Here is a 14961-nt window from a genome sequence, read left to right as displayed (position 1 = left end):
AACATGAGAGGCACTTGCCTGCTGTCATCTAGACAATGAGCCACACCTGCCTTGAACAGTCACATCATTTGTCTTCCCTTTGCCTTAGGACTCCTGAAGGACAGGTAAGCCAAAGAGGATGTTCGTTATAAAGCAGGTTGGTGGGGAGACTTTGAGGTTGAGCTAAATTTGCTCACACTCTGCGGTAACATAACATGCCTGATACATTTTCCATGCAGGAATTTCTGGAGCAATGACTTTTGCCTTTTGTCTATTTAGTTGCCTTATTGATTCATGGAAAAACATATATATATATATATATATATATATATATATATATATATATATATATATACACACACACACACACACACACACACACATATACACACATTTATATATGAGCTCTTTTTTAAAAAATTAATTAATTAATTAATTAATTTATTATTTTTGGCTGTGTTGGGTCTTCGTTTCTGTGCAAGGGCTTTCTCTAGTTGTGGCGAGTGGGGGCCACTCCTTCATCGCGGTGTGCAGGCCTCTCACTGTGGCGGCCTCTCTTGTTGCGGAGCACAGGCTCCAGACGCGCAGGCTCAGTAGTTGTGGCTCACGGGTCCAGTTGCTCCGTGGCATGTGGGATCTTCCCAGACCAGGGCTCGAACCCGTGTCCCCTGCATTGGCAGGCAGATTCTCAACCACTGCGCCACCAGAGAAGCCCTATGAGCTCTTTATTAGTTACATTGGGTTGGCCAAAAAGTTCGTTTGGTTTTTCTCCATAAGATGGCTCTAGTAGTGCTTAGTTGTTAATTTCATTCGAAACAATTTTGTTAGATTGTATTGTGACAGCTGCCATATCAGCATGCATTAAAAAAAAAAATCAAAACTGGTAAATTTTTGTGTAGCCATTTTAATATTGAAGATGGAAGGGAAAAAAAAGCAACATTTTTGGCATATTATACTTTATTATTTCAAGAAAGGTAAAAACGCAACCGAAACGCAAAAAAAGATTTGTGCAGTGTATGGAGAAGGTGACTGATCGAACATGTCAGAAGTGGTTTGCAAAGTTTTGTGATGGAGATTTCTTGCTGGATGATGCTCCACGGTCGGGTAGACAAGTTGAAGTTGATAGCGATCACATTGAGACATTAATTGAGAACAATCAACGTTATACCACACGGGAGAGAGCCGACATACTCAAAATATCTGAATTAAGCATTGAAAATCATTTGCACCAGCTTGGTTTTGTGAATTGCTTTGATGTTTGTGTTCCACATAAGTTAAGCAAAAAAAACCTTCTTGACCGTATTTCCACCTGAGATTCTCTACTTAAACATAATGAAAACGTTCCATTTTTGAAACAAATTGTAACGGGCGATGAAAAATGGACACTGTACAATAACATGGAATGGAAGAGATTGTGGGACAAGCGAAATGAACCACCACCAACCACACCAAAGGCCAGTCTTCATCCAAAGAAGGTGATGTGTATATGGTGGGATTGGAAGGGAGTTTATTATGAGCTCCTTCCTGAAAACCAGACGATTAATTCCGACAAGTACTGCTCCCAATTAGACCAACTGAAAGCAGCACTCAACAAAAAGCATCCGGAATTAGTCAACAGAAAATGCATAATCTTCCATCAGGATAACGCAAGACCACATGTTTCTTTGATGACCAGGCAAAAGCTGTTACAGCTTGGCTGGAAAGTTCTGATTCATCCACCGTATTCACCAGACATTGCACCTTCGGATTTCCATTTATTTTGGTCTTTACAAAATTCTCTCAATGGAAAAAATGTCAGTTCCCTGGAAGACTGTAAAAGACACCTGGAACAGTTCTTTGCTCAAAAAGATAAAAAGTTTTGGGAAGTTGGAATCATGAAGTTGCCTGAAAAATGGCAGAAGGTAGTGGAATAAAACGGTGAATATGTCGTTCAATAAAGTTCATGGTGAAAATGAAAAATGTGTTTTTTATTTTTACTTAAAAACCAAAGGAACTTTTTGGCCAACCCAATACATATTTAAAATATCTTCTATTTGCTGGCTTGATTTTTCATCTCTTAATGGTGTCTCTTGATGCAGAGATGAGTTTTTTATAGGTGACAATTTTTGGCAGCAATATTACTAAATAATGGAAACAGTTTCAAACCTCCTTTTTCAAAATGCTCTCTTCATTGTACCAGTTTCTTTCCAAAAGCAGTTCTCACCCATTTTTGAAACACAACTTTTACTTTGGGGCTATAGGATAAATGTATATATTAAAAAATTTTTTTGTTATTAGCATATCACTGACAGCTACTTGTCATCACAGCAAAGGTCAGAAAATTTAAAACACTTGTCTTTTTTCAAATAAACCTATAAAACTCTCCTTTAAGTCAGATAGTACTTCGCTACAAGACATCGGGGAACAAATGATTTTCATGATCGTTCTCTTATGTCTTTACAGAGGAGTATAAACATTTAAAAACATTTAGATATTTGATTTTTTAAAAATAAAAATTAACCACATTGCTGACATCCTGAAGCATGTCAACTGCAATATTTTGAAATATGCTGACCATCAGTGAACCCAGGATAGGTTGTGGTGCAAACTGAGGCCTTGGTGTCAATCCCTATATAGGATGCTGGCAAAACTTCATTTCTTCTATTTTTACCATACAAATAGAATTGAAAGCTCTCATATTCTCTATTTGTTTCTGATGGAGATTGAGCATCTTACATAACGCTTGAGTACAAGCTCCCATTTGGGAGACCAAAAAGATAGAGGTAAACAGACATGTTGAAACTGGCAATTTGAACAATTAATTAATATTAATTTAACTGTTTTTATTGTTTGCATATCAATCAATTGAACGAATTTTAACAGATCCATAAATTACAAGGCAGATCTCTTCAAATGCTCTAGTCACTAAGCAGATACTAACGTTTCAATAAATATTTGATTTGATCTTGATTTTGGCTTAAGGGAAAATGGGAGAGATGAATTTCTACTCTGTAGATGTGGAAAAAGAAACGCAATGACTTTCAGAGAGTCTATGTCCTAAGACGTTGGGAGAAGAAAGAGGAGAGGAAGGAAAAAGGGTTGAATTGAATTAAGTAGTCTAATTTTTCTGTGCACAAGGTCGGAAACCTGAGGCCCTTCAGTGGACAGCCTTAACGCAAATTCTGTAATGCATAGAGACAGACCTGCTAATGGTCGTAGTGTGACTGCAGAAGAGGGGGAGAACACGTGTAGAAACGAAAAGTGCCCCAAATCTAAAACTGCTCTGCACGTACGGTCCCTGTGCCTATAGCTACTTTGGAAGTCCCAGCGGGGAGAGCAGCTTGGGTCTCCACACCTGGACCCGGCCTCCGCGGCCACGCCCCAGAGGCGGGACGAGCTTTCCTCGCAGCCCCGCCTCTGCCCGCCCTCCTCGCCCTCCCGCGACGCCCTAGACGCCGCCGGCGGTCGCGGAGACACCGGAAGGAGCTGGAGCTGCTGCGGGAAGTGGCCGGGAGGCTGGTATCCCGTAGGCTGAGCTGCGGGTCCGTTTTCCGGCCATCCAGAAGCGACGCCGCCCCCTCCTAGGCCAGGGGAGGAAAAGAGGAGCTGGTGGGAGGTGCGGCCGCAGGCCACCGTCGGCCGCGCTGGCGGGGCCCGTGGGGAAGGCCGTGGAGGTGAGCGCGTAGCTGTTGGGAGGGGCGCGGGGCCGAAGTGCGCCTCGCCTGCAGCCAGGGGTCGGTCTGTGTTTTCGCTCCCGCGCGCCGGGGCTGTGGCTGCTGCAGCGGCCTCTTTTTCTTGGTTCGGGGTGGTGGTGGGCGCGCGGGTGGGTACAAGGCCTAGGCCCCTCCGGTGCTCTGCGCTGCAGGGATGATTGGTGGCCTCCCCAGTAGGGGCGGCGGAGGATGCGAGTCAGTCGTAGATTTGAGGAAGGGTCCCCAGGGGGCGCTCCCCTGGGAAGCGGGAGGAAGGAGGGGTGAGACGAGTCCCGAAGCGGGCCTCCGCTCTTTTCCTCGGTCTCCGCATGCCGGCTTATCAGCCTAGCACGGTGGGCTCAGTCGACTGAAAGCCCCGCAGTGCGCTGGCTCCTGGGTTCTGGTTTCGCTTTGCGGCGTAGTTGGGGTGATCGGACCCATTTGTGCAGCCCCAGGGGTCCCGTTATTCAGTGTTGTCAGCAGGAAAACCTAGGCGTCATCGTCACTGAAATTTTTCTTAGACGAATATTTAATCCTGATTGTTTCAGAGGTTACCCCTTGCGGTCTGTCCATCCGCAGCTTTTGTTTGAGTCAGTTTCCATGGTGTGTGGTTTCCCAGACCTTTACTCTTACATATTTTACCTACTACAAAATGCTCTTCATTTGAATATTTACAGGATGCAAGTTGAGCTGTTGGATGATTCTGGGTGTTTTGCACTCAAGTGTTTTTAGGGTTTACGTTCTCATATAATCAGTATAAGGCCGGGAAAATTGGGCCAGAGGGGAAACGCTGGCAGGAGCATAGGCTCTAAACTTACGATAAGGATCTCTAGACTTCTTGCTTAATAGATGTATAGAATAGAATTTTTTAGTTTAATCAGATTATTTTTCTTTTGAGGAAAACTTGTTTCAAAAAATAATGAGGCTGTTCTAGTTCCATTTCTGGTTGAGACAATTGTATCGTTTGGAAAGGTCTGACCAAAGCAGATAATAAGCTATTTGATTTGAACCTAATACGAATATTGTTAGTGAATTCATGCTATAAACATGGGGAAAAGTAGGAATGTTATTGAAAGACTGCTAATTTTAAGGAAAAGTAATAGCAATAAGTTATACTACACCGGGGGCTTTATGTTATTTAATTTACTTTGGCAGGATTAAAAAAAAAAGGACAGTACAAAAGTATTGCAGGAATAAAATATTTGACCTTTTGCCATATGCAAGAGGGATAGTCTACTTAAGATTGCTTCTTATCTTTGATCTGGTTTATAGCCAGCTTTCACTTTTTTGTCTTGAGCTCTTTATAACTTACGCCTTTATAACCTATTTGTAACAAATAACAGTGCGTTTAATGACGTTAGATTGTAGTAAATAGATTATTTTAATCGTTTGAAATTCAGAGTTAAGGAGATAATTTTTACATTTATTTATTGTTAGAATTTTCAATGACCTTTCACGTATACAATCTTATTTGATCCTCATGCCAGTCCTCTGAGTTAGAAATGCCAAGAAGTAAAGTCTTTTCCCGTGACAGAAGCATTTCGAGATTGTGTAAGGATCAGAATTTCCCTAAAGCCTGAAATAATCTTGCTGAAGTAAACTTTGATATAAATTGGAATTCAGCTAAGTATTGGAGCACTGTGAAGTATAACATGTGACAGACTCTGGACTCTTTGCAAGGAAATGAAGTACATAAATGGTGAAAGATTTTTGGTGAGAAACATGAAATGTAGTCATTTCCCAAAAATAAAGGAATGAGTAACAGCTTTCTTTAGTGGTTTTTTTTTTTTTTAATTATTAGCACCTTTAATTATTATTTATTTATTTATTTATTTTTGGCTGTGTTGGGTCTTCGTTTCTGTGCGAGGGCTTCCTCTAGTTGCGGCGAGCGGGAGCCACTCTTCATCGCGGTGCGCGGGCCTCTCACTATCATGGCCTCTCTTGTTGTGGAGCACAGGCTCCAGACGCTCAGGCTCAGTAATTGTGGCTCACGGGCCCAGTTGCTCCGCGGCATGTGGGATCTTCCCAGACCAGGGCTCGAACCCGTGTGCCCTGCATTAGCAGGCAGACTCTCAACCACTGCGCCACCAGGGAAGCCCTTTAGTGTTGTTTTTAAACTTCTTTTTTTTAAGTCTGCATGCGATTTCAGGAGCATTTTGATAAATAGGTTAGTCCCAAAGAGTCTGAGATAAGCTCAGTTTGTTTGTCTATAAAAAGGAGCATGAATTTTGTACTAATACTTAAGAATGCATATATAAAAATAAATGTTCTTTTCGAAAGTTACTTTAGAAGGCTATGTAGGTCAATATCTATGGGTCTATCAGGGAAAGAAAGCCCTTTGGAAAATAAAAAGAATGGAACATGGTTTCTACCCTTAAAGAATTTAGAGTCAGGCTTGTGGTCAAGTAGGGTAGTTTTTTACAGAACTGTGGTAAAATGTCTTATGACTTACAGTCAGGAATTTAGGTGAGGGAGACATTACTTGTGATTGAATCTTGATAGAGATGATATTTGAGATGAGTGAGCTTTGCAAGGTTTTCAACAGGCAAATATTGGAGGACATTTCTAAAAACAATAGATTATTGCATTCCTGGAAAGGTACAGCTTATATTTGAGAAAGGATCAGTACAACAATTTGGCTGATAATAAGTTATGATTTACCTAAGTTAGAAATAGGAGATGAAAAAGACAAATTACGAAGGGCTTCATTGAAGATGTTTGGTTAGAAGAGGTATGTGATCCATATGAATGCAGAATGAGCTGTAATTGGGAGATGATTGAGACCAAGAGAACACTTGGGCAGCTTTAGGTTAAGCGAGATCTTGATAGTGTCACTTTTGTGGCCCTTGTAGTTTCTCCAAAGTGCTATCTTGTAAGCAGACCTTGAGATAACATGGGTGCAGGTGAGATGCCAGGAAGCACAAGTGAGGGAGTGGGTAAAGAGTCCGGAAAGGGAAAAAAAAGCCAGTGATGGGCAACTGGGGGTTAATCCTGTGGAGATTTTTGTAGAGCTGCCTTAGAATTGTCCTACTAACTGAAGGGTAGCTGGGGAGTTTTTCCACCTACTCCAGTCCTCACTGATTGAGATTGTTCTTGAAATGTTTCTCAAGCACTTCCCATTGTCTTAGCTAGGGTTGGGCAGGCTCCTGTTGGTGGAGGTGGGAAGCTGTCAGGATACTATCTGTACCAGCTGCAAGGTGAGCTGAAGGGATGGGGACCAGATGTCAACTGCGTCTGTTAATAGGCATTCTTATTAAATAATCAAGATGTGAAATAAAAGCCTCAATTTAGGTGGAGATCTAGAAGAAATGTGAGTTGAGAAGTGATGGATAAAAGAAGCAAGCAGTAGAATTTGGTAACTGGTAGAATATAGAAAATGAGGAGGGACTCTAAAATGGCACTGAGGTTTGAGAGTTATGTAACTTGTGATTGAGGAGGGTTGACAGAAGGTCACTGACATTCAAATTAGTTATTTCAGGAGAATAAAGGAATTACAGGGTGTTGAAGAGTCTTGATAAAGTAGAGTGTAGGTGTCCAGTCATTCAAAAGGGAAAGTAGGGTGGAGATTTGAACAGTGCTGCCACCCCCACTAGATACACAGTGTCTGACCCATACTTGATTGGGCCTTTGTTAAATTAGCCTGTAAATGCCTGGGGCTAGTGCGTCCTGAAGTATGGCAATATGGTGAAAATATGAGACTGAATGTGACATAGAATAAGAAGATTTCTTTCATTTTTTAACTATTTATAAAATTCTGAAGGAGGAATTGCTAATATTTTTAGTAGAGGCATTATTTAGATGAATAAATTCTGATTCTTTTTTCTAATCAACAATATTCTGGTAAAGAAAAAAATTGACAAAATTTCTTAGAGTGGTTCTCATTTGAATATGGTGGTTGCATTTGTTTTTCCGTGATTCTACATGTTCTACTTAAGTAGTTTTAATGACTGTCCCATAATGTTGATATTGTTAATTTAATTACCCCTCCATCTTGCTCAGAAGTGACTTAGGGTGAAAATTACCATCAGCTGGTTTGCGCTTCTATTAGAACTCTGTTATGTTCATTGATTCTTGTTCTCCATTTCTCTTCCTCTTGCTTCCTCCCTCTTCTCTCTTCCCCCTCTGCCTAGTGTTTGTCACAATTATCTCAACTAGATAAGGCTACAGTTGACTATACTTTGCTGTTATTGGACAGATTTTTTTTCTTTGTAGGAAATGCTGATTAATGTTTGCAAATCTTGATTAAGGAATTTTATTTAAAACGAGGTTGCTGGATTGGAGCTATGCTTTTGGGTGGTTTATTGTGGCAGTGTTAAGAATAGGTTCTAGAACAGCTAGATTGCATGTAGAGCAATCAGTTAGGAGATTATATAGTTCTCTTAATAGACTCAGTAAGCTTCTCATTAATTAGACTGTTAAGGGTCAAAGGGACAGATGTTTTTAAGAAAAGGGAAATTAGAAGATTAGTACTAAATTTCTTTTTCTTTGTTACGGTTTGAACGAAAATTAAGAACGATTAGGGGAAGAGTTATAGGACTGTGAGATCTGTGCGAAGATTTTAAGGAGTTTTTGTTTGCTAGAATATTTGTTTAAACGACAAGAAACACAGTTCTTAAAAGTGCTCATCAGGGGACTTCCCTGGTGGCACATTGTTTAAGAATCTGCTTGCCAATGCAGGGGACACGGGTTTAAGCCCTGGTCGGGGAAGCTCACATGCCGCAGAGCAACTAAGCCTGTGAGCCACAACTACTGAGCCCGTGTGCCACAACTACTGAAGCCTGCGCGCCTAGAGCCCATGATCCGCAACAAAAGAAGCCACCTCAATGAGAAGGCCGTGCACCGCAGCGAAGAGTATCCCCCGCTCTCCAAAAGCAGAGAAAGCCCGCGCACAGCAACGAAGACCCAATTCAGCCATAAATAAATAAATAAATTTAAAAATAAAAAAGTGCTCATCAGGGGACTTTCCTGGTGGCGCAGTGGATAAGACTCACGTCTTATCCACTGGGGGCCTGGGTTCGATCCCTGGTAAGGGAACTAGATCCCACATGCGTGCTGCAACTAAGAGTTCGCATGCCACAACTAAGGAGCCCACGAGCCGCAACTTAAGACCCGGCACAACCAAATAAATAAATATTTTTTTTAAAAAGTGCTCATCAGCATATTTTATAGATTAAAAGTTTCCACAAACTCTTATTATGGATTGATTTAGAATAAAATAAACTTTTCTGCCCATTGTACTCTTTGCTGATATTGATACTTCCATTGTCAATTTCTTTGGCTTGCTTTTGTTGTATAGTAATTTTCTTCTATGGTAAATATGGAAAAGTAAGCTGTAAGGTTATTATAATGTTGTATTTTTACAACTGAAATAATTTTGAAACCTAGTATTTAAAATAGTACAGTTGGACTTCCCTGGTGGCGCAGTGGTTAAGAATCTGCCTGCCAGTGCAGGGGACACGGGTTCGAGCCCTGGTCCAGGAAGATCCCACATGCTGCGGAGGAACTAAGCCCGTGTGCCATAGCTACTGAGCCTGCGCTCTAGAGACTGCGAGCCGCAACTACTGAGTCCACATGCCACAACTGCTGAAGCCCGCCCACCTAGAGCCCGTGCTCTGCAACAAGAGAAGACACCGCAATGAGAAGCACACGCACTGCAGTGAAGAGCAGCCCCCACTCGCTGCAACTAGAAGAAAGCCGCGCACAGCAACAAAGACCCAACACAGCTAAAAATAATAAATAAAATTAAAAATAAAATAAAATAGTACAGTTGGGGGCTTCCAGGGTGGTGCAGTGGTTAAGAATCCGCCTGCCAATGCAGGGGACATGGGTTCAATCCTTGGTCCGGGAAGATCCCACATGCCCCGGAACAACCAAGCCCGTGCGCCACAACTACTGAGCCTTGTGCTCTAGCGCCTGTGAGCCACAGCTACTGAAGCCCGCGTGCCTAGAGCCCGTGCTCCACAACAAGAGAAACCACCACAGTGAGAAGCCCGCGCACTGCAACGAAGAGTAGCCCCTGCTCGCTGCAACTAGAGAAATCCCAGGCAGAGCAACGAAGACCCAACACAGCCAAAAATAAATAAACTAATTAATTAAAAAAAAAAAGTTTAAAAAAGTAAAAGATAAAATAGTACAGTTGGATTAGTCAGATTAGTTGTAGTAATGGAACAGTTGTATAGGTTGAAACTACTGACAGACAAATCAGTTTTTCTGCAGTCAGAGAATCTTAGAATTGACTTCAGGGCAAAATGCTGTCCTTTGAAACACCTGACAGTTGGTCTTCCAGCCTCTGTGTGTAACAATGATGGGGAACATCCTACTTCCCAAGGTTCCACCTTCCATTTTTATATAGCTCTAATTGTTGAAAATCTTCACCGTTAACTGGAGTTGCTATTTCTACATTTCTCAAGTTACATAAAAAAGAAAAGATCTCTCTTACTTTGGTCATAATGTCCAAATAATTGGAACGCATGTATCAAGTCCTCCAACTTTTTTTTTTTTTTTTTTTTGGCTGCTTGGAGCGACTTGCGGGATCATATTTCCCCAACCAGGGCCTGGGCAGTGAAAGTGCTGAGTCCTAACCACTGGACCGCCAGGGAGCTCCCCTCAAGTCCTCCAACTTTTGCCTTCTGCTGTCTAAACATAACATCCATACTTTCAATTTTTCCTCATAATAGTTAACATTTATTGAGTGCTTACTCTCACTCTGTTTGAAATAATTTATATATGTTAACAAATGTTTTATATAACACCCCCCCCCAACTCCACGAGGTAGATTTTTGTAATTATCTCAAGTTTATAGGTGAGGGAACTGAGGCACAGAGAAGTGACTTAACCCTGGTCACAAACCTAGGACATAGTGGAGCTTGGATTTGAACCCAGGTAGCCTTGCTCCAGAAACTTTACTTTTAGCCATAGTGTTGTCTTTATGACGATACAGTTTTCAAATTATTTAAGACTGTCTATGGAAGGCATTTGTATTCTGTAGCTTTTAGTGTTCTTCATAAATAAAACATTCACTATATGATTTACTTAGTTTATGAGTACAATAAGACTGGCTTCTCTTTTTATTCTGAAACCTATTCTGTTGATAAATTGAGTGAGAACTGCACTGTTGTTTCCTTCGTCTTCTAGCATCTAGAATCTAAATACCTGAAACCCTTTTTTTGGCCTTACCTTAGACAGTAGACTCTTTGAATGCCAATATAGAATACTATATCCATCCTTGTTAATCTTAGCTCATTTTTCTAAATAAAATGTCATTTCTTTAATTATTTTTATAATTTTATAATTAGATTTCACTAGCCTGCCTTCTGTGTCTTTATCCAGATTTTTGTTAAAAATTTTGGACAGTTCTGCCATCTGCTAATACAGAGTTTCTTCTGGATTCATATTAATCTTCTGTGTAACTAATAAATTAGCAACCAGCTCTCCTGACAGATTTTTTTGTCACAGTCGCTTGATTCTGATTCTTTATAAATAGCTTTACTTTTTGGAATAGACTAGATAATGGAATATAGGCAGTTTTTCAATATTAAAAGGTTCTCCTTAGGTTACCAACTATGTCTTGATGTGTAACAAATATTAATAACACTGGTCCCTATGCTTTTCCTGTATTAAAACTTGAATGTCTGCTATTCTGTTATTAGGATGACCGGGTCAGAATTTGGGGCCTGAAGATTTGGGGATTGTACTGCTAAAAAGTAAAATCTTCCCCACCCCCTTAAAAGTAATATCTTCAGAAGCAGTTTTGAATCTACAGATGGACACTTGAGCCCCTGCCAAAGCTGTACATCATACAGCATGATGCTATCATTTCAATCTGGAAGATTTTTCAGTTGTTATTACCATCATTATTGCTGAGGAGATTTCAAATTGTCCAGATAGGGTAGATAGAGGGAAAAGTTGTCTGATAAAAGATTGCAAAGGTCAGGACAAATTGAGGTCAAATTATGGAAAGCCTTAATTTCCATGCACAGTTTGAATTTTTTTTTGCTCTCTAGTAATTCCCAACCTGTGATCCCCAAGCTTCCAGAGGAGTCTTAGAATTTTGTAGATTAATAGTTTTGTAGATTTGTATATTTTGGAGATTAATCCCTTATTGGTTTCTTTGCTTGCATATATTTTCTTCCATTCTGAGGGTTGGCTTTTCGTTTTGTTTATGGTTTCCTTTGCTATGCAAAAGCTTTTAAGTTTAATTAGATCCCATTTGTTTATTTTTGTTTTAATTTTCATTACTCTAGGAAGTGGATCAAAAAAGATCTTGTTGCAGTTTATGTCAAAGAGTGTTCTGCTTGTGTTTTCCTTTAAGAGTTTTATAGTGTCTGGCCTCACATTTAGGTCTTTGATCCATTTTGAGTTTATTTTTGTGTATGATGTTAGGGAGTGTTCTAATTTCATTCTTTTAAATGTAGCTGTCCAGTTTTCCCAGCACCACTTATTGAAGAGACTGTCTTTTCTCCATTGTATATTCTTGCCTCCTTTGTCATAGATTAGGTGACTATAGGTGCGTGGATTTAGCTCTGGGCTTTTTATCCTGTTCCATTGATCTATCTCTCTGTGTTTGTGCCAGTACCATACTGTCTCGATTACTGTAGCTTTGTAGTATAGTCTGAAGTCAGGGAGCCTGATTCCTCCAGTTCCGTTTTTCTTTCTCAAGATTGCTTTGGCTATTTGTGGTCTTTTGTGTTTCCATACAAATTGTAAAATGTTTTGTTCTAATTCTGTGAAGAAATGCCATTGGTAATTTGATGGGGATTGCATTGAATCTGTAGATTGCTTTGGGTAGTATAGTCATTTTCACAGTATTGATTCTTCTGATCCAAGAACGTGGTATATCTCTCCATCTGTTTGTTCATCTTTGATTTTTTTCATCAGTATCTTATAGTTTTCTTTTTTTAAAAATAAATTTATTTATTTTTATGTATTTGGTTGTGTCGGATCTTAGTTGCAGTATGCGGAATCTTCATTGTGGCATGTGGGATCTGTCGTTGCAGTGAGCAGGCTTCTCTCTAGTTGTGGCGTGCAGGCTCTAGAGCGTGGGGGCTCAGTAGTTGAGGCATGCGGACTCTCTAGTTGTGGTGCACAGGCTCCAGAGTATGCAGGCTTAGTTGCCCCGTGGCATGTGTGATCTTACTTCCGTGACCAGGGATTGAACCCATGTCCCCTGCATTGGAAGGCGGATTCTTAACCACTGGACCACCAGGGAAGTCCCAGTATCTTATAGCTTTCTGAGTACAGGTCTTTGGCCTCCTTAGGTAGGTTTATTCCTAGGTATTTTATTCTTTTTGTTGTGATGGTAAATGGGACTGTTTCCTTAATTTCTCTTTCTGATCTTTTGTTGTTAGTGTATAGGAATGCAAGAGATTTCTGTGTATTAATTTTGTATCCTGCAACTTTACCAAATTCATTGATTAGCTCTAGTAGTTTTCTGGTAGCATCTTTAGGATTTTCTGTGTATAGTGTCATGTTATCTGCAAATTAATTCTCATTAAGTTGTTTAAATACCAGAACATTAATAGCAGAATGGAGAGAACTAATCTTTCCCTAGTCCCCCTTTCTTCTTTGCTGTGAGGCAACATTCTGAGTACATAACCTTCAAAACTATATTTTTATGCTTTTACAGTGGATATGTACATACAGATACAATGTGCTATTATGCATGTTTCGTTTTGGGGCTTTTTTTTTTTGTACATTGTTTTCTTATTTGTTTTGTTTTTTATTTTAACTGAAGTATAGTTAAGTTACAATGTTGTATTAGTTTCTGGTGTACGGCAAAGTGATTCTGTTGTACATATATATATTCTTTTTCACATTTTTTTCCATTATAGTTTATTACAAGATAATTAAATATAGTTCCCTGTGCTATACAGTAGGACCTTGTTTACCTGTTTTATATATAGTAGTTTGTATCTGATAATCCCAAACTCCTAATATATTCTTCCATCAGGTTTTAAATTTTTACTTCAATGGTATCATAGAGAATGTATTATTCTGCATCTTCCTTTTTTTCCATTCAACATTATGTCCTTTAGATCTATTCATGTTGATAAATTATCCATCCAGTTCATGAAGTTAAACTGATGTGTAGTGTTCAGTCATGAATATATATATGTAAATGTATATATATATCCATTCTTGTATTGATGCACTTAAAACATTTTACAGTCAAAAGTGAGATAACATACTGTCTAGAAAGCAGTGAGAAGAACATTTCCATCTCATGGGCAAACATTGGTATTAAGAGGAAAATGTATAGTTTAAATACTTTTATTATTAAGTAAATAAAACTAAGAGAATTCAGTTCCCATATTTAGGGATTAAGAAAATAAAACAGAAACCAAATAGTACATGGGGATTAAAGATAAAACTGTAATTAATGGAATTGGAAACAACAAAACAAAAATAGTGGGAAGGATAAATCCCAAAGCTGGTTCTTTGCAAGGACCGATGAATTAGATAAACCTCATATAGAAGAGAAGAAAATGGAATAAAAGTACACAATATTAAGAATGAGAAAGGAGACATCATAGATACCCAGGTATAGGAGAGGTTAACGGAATTTTATGCAAACCTTCTTGAGAATACTACATGTTATGCCATGATGCCAAAGTTGATAGTCGAGATTAATGGATAATTTTATAGCAAAATATAAATTAATAAAATTGACCCAAGAAGCAGAAAAGTTGAATTGACCAGTTCTTGCTCAAGGATTGAAAAGGTCATTGAAGATCTGTCCTTGAAAGAGGCAGCATAGCAGATGGTTTCACAGCTGACTTTTATTTAGTTTATAAACAACATCGTTTTTTTTAAAAACCCTATTCTATGTTATTAAAGATGCAAAGCTACTCAGTGCATTCTGTGAAGCACACATATTGGGTTGGCCAAAAAGTTCGTATGGGTTTTTCCATAAGATGTTACAAACTTTTTGGCCAACTTTTATCCCTGATTAAAAATGCTATCAAGAAAGGTTAATCTAACTTACATCTAGAAATGCAAAATTTCTAAATACAATATTAGCCAATAGAATCTAAATATGAAACAACAGACTAATGGTATATTTTGACCCAATAGGGTGTATTACATCAGTGCAAGGATCCTTAGTATCAAGTCTGTTAATATAATAGATAATATCAACAAATGAAACAAGGAGTCTAGAAAGCCGTCAGTAGCTGCTGAAAAGGCTTTTTTTTTTAAAAAGAAACATCTTTATTGGAGTATAATTGCTTTACAATGTTGTGTTAGTTTCTGCTGTATAACAAAGCGAATCAGCTATATGCATACGTATATCCCCATATCTCCTCCCTCTTGA

The 14961-nt window shown here is 39.3% G+C and overlaps 1 protein-coding gene across 3 annotated transcripts in view; it reads left to right on the top strand.

Annotated features, from left to right (window-relative positions):
* Positions 1-3440: 3440 nt before the first annotated feature.
* Positions 3441-14961, top strand: part of USP33 (ubiquitin specific peptidase 33) — a 62940-nt gene continuing 51419 nt past the window's right edge. For all 3 annotated transcript variants that reach the window (XM_059924759.1, XM_059924750.1, XM_059924766.1), the window contains exon 1: positions 3441-3632. The gene's annotated coding sequence lies outside the window, so the exon portion shown is untranslated. The remainder of the gene's footprint in view (positions 3633-14961) is intronic.

The sequence above is a fragment of the Balaenoptera ricei genome, chromosome 1, assembly GCF_028023285.1.
Source record: "Balaenoptera ricei isolate mBalRic1 chromosome 1, mBalRic1.hap2, whole genome shotgun sequence".
Classification (NCBI taxonomy): domain Eukaryota; kingdom Metazoa; phylum Chordata; class Mammalia; order Artiodactyla; family Balaenopteridae; genus Balaenoptera; species Balaenoptera ricei.
Note: the sequence above shows the minus strand (reverse complement) of the source record. Positions and strands in the feature narration are given on the sequence as shown.